General features: G+C 44.1%; 1 long non-coding RNA gene across 2 annotated transcripts in view; it reads right to left on the reverse strand.

The window, feature by feature from the left end:
- Positions 1-6237, reverse strand: part of LOC138297276 (uncharacterized) — a 119123-nt gene extending 112886 nt beyond the window's left edge. For both annotated transcript variants that reach the window (XR_011203992.1, XR_011203993.1), the window contains exons 1-2: positions 5988-6237; positions 526-795 (exon numbers count right to left, since the gene is read on the reverse strand). This is a non-coding gene — a long non-coding RNA (uncharacterized lncRNA). The remainder of the gene's footprint in view (positions 1-525; positions 796-5987) is intronic.
- Positions 6238-6992: the final 755 nt, after the last annotated feature.

Here is a 6992-nt window from a genome sequence, read left to right on the forward strand (position 1 = left end):
TGTCAAGTGCCTTAAAGAAACTTCACTGGCTCCCTGTAAAGGTAAGAATGACTTTTAAAGCCCTTTGCATAGCTCATAAGACATTGTAAAGTGCAAAGTCTACTCGCATGGTAGAGAAAATAAGGTGGTATTGGCTCCACAAAAATCTCAGATCTTCCTCATCAATGTTAATCACAGTACCCAGGATACATACAACCTCCTGGGTTGGTTGCGGTTTTGTGCATACCACATGCCTGCTATGATACAGATTGCCTTTATATCTTAAAAACAATCTAATTTTCTCACTTTTAAAAAACAACTGAAATCATGGCTGTTTCTTGCCTAATTTAATTTAAGTATATGCTGTGCCATTTCCCTGCTGTATCGGCTTCAGCTGCAGTTTCTCGGTTTCTCAGAGCCAAGACTACTGCAGGTGATCATGCATTCTATAAAACTAATCACAATTCATACATATTCATGGGGAGATGGCTGCCTCTAACACACCCACCTGGCAATGTAACATGCAGGAACTTGCCCAGGACTCACCCCTTTGTAGCTGCTGTGCTCCCCTAAAAGGCCCCTTCAAGCTCTGGGTAGGCCACCACCAGTATCCAGGCCATCAGGGGGGTCAGGGTCTACGTGCGCCACACCCATGTTCGGAGGACAGCCCCAACTGGACCTCTGCAGTCTTCTGTGCCCAGTGTCTCACGTTTTCCCACCTTTTCCAACAGTGTACACTCTGATGATGATGGACCCTGAGGGTCCACACCTTTGGGCGATGGCTCTCCAAATACCTTACTTCTGAGGGGCATTGACCTGAATGGTTGCAATAGAAAAATGAAGAGGTCACTATTTAATTGTCTTAATGGTTGACTGGTTGTCTAATACACATCTTGAAAGCACCTAGTACAAGCATTTAGTAATTGTCAACACACTACATGTGTAAAGAAAACATGGTGACATATACAGGGATACAAAAACACACTTTTGGGGTCACCTGCTGACTATTCACAACCCTGGTCATGGTCTATAGTAACTAAGCAAGCCTACTGATGTCATGTAGCCCAGCTCCAAGCAACCTGTACTGTGATGTGAGCCACAATGACACACAACACACCATTGTGAGCTTCTGAAGGGTAAACTACTTGTGCATGATTGTATAGACACCTTAACATCCAGGCACAATGACTCACTGCATACAGTTCATAGAGGCATCTACAGTGTAACGGACTATACCCTAAGACATAGGTGACAATGAAATGGCTAGCATGGGTGTCACTTAAAGCTTCTTCTCTGTGGATGTGTCAACATGCTGTCTACCTAATGGAATATCATGCCACTTCTGAGTGGGTTTGTGTGATATGACCTGGTATCATAGGAGAGACTTGTTACCATATGTGCCACTCTGACAGCGATGACATCCAACATAGCAAGGTATGTTTGGTGGGATTGATTGCTTGTTACAAAGCTAGTGATTCACATGTTATGATTCCCCCTGAATTAATCAACTATCTGCACTGTGTGATTGTCACTTGTGAACTAGGCGTGGACTGTACAAACATGACTTATAGAAAGAGAGCACAGGGTTCCAAACTCCGCAACCTGTACACCCTATGCATGGACCACAGATTGTGACAACAGGCACACAAATAACTGACTGGTACTCAGAGGCACACTGTAGCCTGTGAGGAAGGAAAGGGTTCAGTTGAACAGAATCAAATACGGCACTGAGGTAGTCACCTGCTCCCCTGGCGAGAGTTAAAGCTGGCCACACAGGAGAATAACCTCTTCCACTAGTCTCTCCATCTCCTCTAGAGAGAAGGCAGGGACCCTTTTGCCTGCTTGGCCTGGCATGATTGCTCCCTGAGGTGGCCCAAACCAGCTGATGTGATGGTGGTGTTGATTATAGCAGTGTCAGGAGGCAAGTGAGTAATTTTCCAAAATGCGGCATACATTTATGCCATGTATGCGGTCATCACCGTCGATGTACACAGCCATTGGCTTGTGACCATCACAGTCAACAACATTAGCTATTGCTGTGACCACCACAGTTGAAACTGCCCATTGTGCAGTTGACTTCCGCCGGCAAAGCGAGGTTACTTATGTCCAATAAATTAGGTCAGGCAACCGCCATTTTTGAGTTTGAAACTACAGTTTTGCAGACTGTAAAAAGTGTCACAACATATGCACTAACATCTGATTAATGTCAGCATCCTTTGAAATGTATATTCTCCTACACAATCATCAGTGTAGTGTGTTGCTGGTCACAGATGCCATATTACCGCTGTGCACTGTAACCAACCGGTAACAGTACTTCTGGCCGTCGGAACATGCTTAGCAATATCAAGGGACACAAGAGGAGCAGATAGGTGTGTATGTGTCCAGATATGTCTAGACAACCATGGGGATCATAGCTAGACCTCGAGTAGCAGACTGTTTTGCTCTGTAATGAGTGTAATGTTTTTTCTGGCAGTAATGTTTTGGCACTCAACGTTGTTGTCACATATGTGGTCAGGACACAGTGACTAATGTTCCAAGGGCCAGATGTAGGTAGTTCCAATTTTGCGAATCGGAAATTGCGAGTCGGTGCGACTTGCAATTTCCGATTCGCAAAATCAGATGCAGAACGGTGTCTCAGACACCCTCTGCGATTCGCTATGGGGTCGCAAATACCCACCTCATTAATATTAATGAGGTGGGTCGCATTTTGCGACCCCATAGCGAGTCCCTGCACTCACAGGGAAGGTGGCCTGCTGAAGACAGCAGACCTCCATGTCGGTGACTGCTTTTTAAATAAAGCAGTTTTTTGTATTTTTATTTTACAGCCCATTTTCCTTAAAGGAAAACGAGTTGCAAAATAAAGAAAATACCGAAACCATTTGGTTTTATTTTTTCAGAGTAGGCAGTGGTCCAGTGGACCACTGCCTGCTCTGAAAAAACATTTTGGGCAACATTCACAAAGGGGAAGGGGTCCCATGGGGACCCCTTCCCTTTTGCGAATGGGTTACCACCAGTGTGACACTGGTGGTAACTGCGAATTGCTTTGCAACCGCATTCGCGGTCACAAAGCAATTTAGCTTAGCGATGCGAGTCACAAATAGGAAGGGGACACCCCTTCCTATTTGCGAGTCGCATTCACAATTTGCGAGTCGGTACCGACTCGCAAATTGTGAATATGCATCGCGATGGGCATTTTGCATGGCGCAAACTGCGATTTTCGCAGTTTGCACCATGCAAAATGCTTGCTACATCTGGCCCCAAATTATTTGTTTCCACAATTAGGTACCTGGGATAGGGAGGATGCAACAACCACCAGTCTACTGTCCATAACCAGACCTTCAGGCTATAGAAGAACATGAAACAATAAAGTAGTTCCTTCTGACTAGACGAGCAATCCAAGATCAATATTGTCAGTTGAAGCCAGATCTCATGCCTTAAAGCACTAATCTAACATGTATACCATTGTGAGACTCATGGAAGTGTTACACTTCCTGGCCACAGGGTAATTTCAATATACAGTGGCTATACCTGGTGGTAGGTCATGATCAATGCTCAGTGGTGTTTAAAAAGATGTGCTATCAGCAATGATGAAAGAGATTGACAGCTATATCAGGTTCCCCAGAAGTGAGGAATTAGCAAATATGAAGCTTGATTTCTATGTATTTGGTCGCCTCCTGCATGTAGCGAGTGCCATTGATAACAGTCATATTGAATTTGTGCCACTGCATGCCAGTGAACAAGTCTATCACAACAGAAATTACTTCCATTCGACTTGCAACAAGATCTCATTAACAGCTTCTTCTCATGAGTGTAAGAATGTCATGAGATGTAATGATTTTGACTGTACAATACACTCTTGTAATGATGAGAGGAGTATATTTGCTGGAAAATATTGGAAGCTGTAGCTCTGGCAAATACTGGCAAAGTGTGTCTGATGAGGAAGGTTTTGACATAATCACATTTTGGAGATGTTGCTTTGTTTCTGTGAGATATATGATATGGAATGCACGTTTTCTATGTGAATTGTGTCATATATGGTTTCATAAGTCTACTCCTTGTTTTTGCATTTGCTCAGGTACCTTCACCATGACATCTTCATTGGGAATTTCCGAGTTGTGACATTGGCAGGTATAAATGCTGTTCAGATATATAAAGTGGACATGGGTTGTTCCTGGGAATGTAGGCTACAGACTTTGAGGGTAGAAGACCTGTGCCAAGGCAGCTTGCACAGTGATAGGAGGGAAGTTTACAAGACTCCATTGGAGTTGTTCCTTGTCATGTGTGGTGGCCCTGATGCATTATGTGTCTTATCATGTGGTCAGAAAATATATGGTCCTAGGCTGAATTCATGTTAGTTTCCCTTCACAGTGGCTAAACACTCTTTCTGTATGAACTACGTGTAGCTGTTAATGTGTTCATCATTGTAGGCCAAAGTGCCTGCGTCACGTCACTGATATTTGTTTGTGTCATACTAGCAGCTGCAAAAGCACTGGATTCTAATGACCCTGTGATCAGAAACTGTTGAACTGCCATCAGTCTGAGTCTTGCATAATATGATGTTGGATTCTTTTTGTTAGGTAGGTGATAAGGCTGCAGCTGATGACATCAGCCAATTTAATGTTTGCCAATTGTACAGGACAATGTCTGAAATATCCCTTCCTTCCAAGGTCTGAAGGTCTGTACCTGTTAATTTGATCATTTAGCCAGTATGATTTCTTCATGTATGATTTGTTATATTTCATGCATATTTCCAGTCTTTGAGATGAACAATGTAATAAAATTACTCCTTTTACAAGACACTTGTATGTATGTGTGTGTGTGGAATGGTTATAATCCTGAGCTGAACACTGTACATGCACCATATCCCTACTTTCACAAGTAATTTGTATTTTATTGTATGGTTCACATGTTCTTAATATCTACATTGTTTAATGGGAAATTTAAGGAAGCAGCCAATGAGATTGTGACTGGTGAATTTATTACAGTGCTGGGGTGAAAATTATTTTGTAGCAAAAAAGTAAGATGAATTCAAAGTGAACAGGTCAGTTATGGTTAATGAAATCATAGGAGTAGATACCATACTATTGAAAGTCCAGAGTACTCCTCCCATCAGAAATGGAATGGGCTTCAGAATACTTCCACAGATTGTATGTGTGGCACACAAAGGATTCCATTATGGTTGAGGTTTCTTGCTGGCAGTAGTGGGTGTCTAGCCATCCCTACCACCTGGATTTTTACATGGACATCCCCACATTGTGAGTGGGGTGTGGTTCAGCTGCTGCAGAGGCAGGGTTGTCTAAAGGTGGTTAGTCCTCTGGCAGGGTTCCCTTCGTGTGTCTGCCACAGATGTACTTGGGTTTGATTTAGTTGGTCCACAATAAGGGGTAGATGTTGGGGGGAAAGCCCTGCCCAGGGGTGTATATATGTCACTCAGCACCCCTAATAGGGTGCCAGCGCTACTGCTGTGGGCCTCCATATGTTGCTTCATGTCCCACTGCAGCTGCTTGATTTTCCCAGAGTTCGGTTAGCACCTAGTCCATCATGCTTTGGGACTCATGATAGACCCTGTCCTGGACCTGGACAGTGTCAGGATTTTTCCTACACACTCTACATGCGCTGAAAGATTTTCAAGTGGATCCCTACTGATGCAAGAAGAACAGTCACACATGCACATGTCAGCAGTAGATTCAACACCAGCAGCACACTCTATGCCGGCATTAACAAGAAACTCCAAACAAGTCTCCAGAGCAAGACTCATTCTGAACATCCCCCACCACAGTCACATCACTGCCCACCTGAGAGATGTACACTGGCACCCTGTCAACAACTGCATCACCTTCAAACTCCTGACACACGCTTACAAGGCCCTTCCCAACATCGGACCTGCTTACCTCAACCATACCTCTAATTCTACGCATTCCCCTCAGGTAACTCTGTTCTGCTCAACTGGGCCTCGCCACCATTTCTAGAACCAGAAGAACATGGCTGGAGGAAGATCCTTCTCTTACCTCCCCATCCAGACCATGAGCCACTTGACCTCAGGCAGTCCCCTTTGCTGGATCAGTTCAGGAAATACCTTAAGATCTGGCTTTTTAACTCTGGGACGTGTTTTTGTGGGCACAGTGAGTCTCCATTTTGCCTTAGGCTGCCATGACTGTCATCCATGTTTACATGTCCAGGAGTGTCTTCATAACCTAGGGCTTCATCCAGAGGTGGGTTGGGATCTGGTCAGTGGACAAGGTCTGGCCAGGTGCTGTGCCAGCTCGACCTGTTGAGAAATAGAGTACATGTTATTGGTTGAAGGGTGGAATCTACATCCAAAGATTTTGAGTGACCGCAAGTAGAGACCTTGGACCCTGTTAAGTGGTAGGTTCACTGACTGTGCTATGTTACCATGGTATAGAAGTTGTTGACATGACGTGTGTGAAGCTTGAAGTAACTATAGGACTCAAGAAGCTCATTAGATGTGATGATCAGTTGCTTTTTAGAGGAGGGAATGAACATGTCAGGTTAGTAACAATTAAGCCAGCAGAGTGGAGAGGAGACATGTGTATTTCACCATTCCAAGGCATAGATGAGTACGTTATACGCAAACACACAACTTTGTTGTATATGAAGCTGCAGCCGTCATATGCTGAGTCAATGTGTGAACTGCCACTTACAATCTGATGAAGAAGCTTAGGGCCAGATGTAGGAAAGGTTTTGCACATCGCAAATAGTGAATTTTGCTGTTTGCGATGTGCAAAACCCACATCGCTATGCCTAATTCCCGTTTTGCGAGTCGGTAACCTGGTTGCGAGTCGCAGCACGATGCTGCATTGCTTTGCGACCGCGGTCGCAAAGCAATCGCAGTTACCACCAGTGTCACACTAGTGGTAACCCATTCGCAAAAGGGAAGGGGTCCCCATGGGAATGGCATGGAAAACTTTTTTTTTAAAGCCACTGCCTGCTCTGAAAAAATGAAACAAAAACTTTTCATTTTTTCAATTTGTAATGCATCTCGTTTTCCTTTT

Source organism: Pleurodeles waltl, chromosome 5 (genome assembly GCF_031143425.1).
Source record: "Pleurodeles waltl isolate 20211129_DDA chromosome 5, aPleWal1.hap1.20221129, whole genome shotgun sequence".
In the NCBI taxonomy this organism is placed as follows: Eukaryota; Metazoa; Chordata; class Amphibia; order Caudata; family Salamandridae; genus Pleurodeles; species Pleurodeles waltl.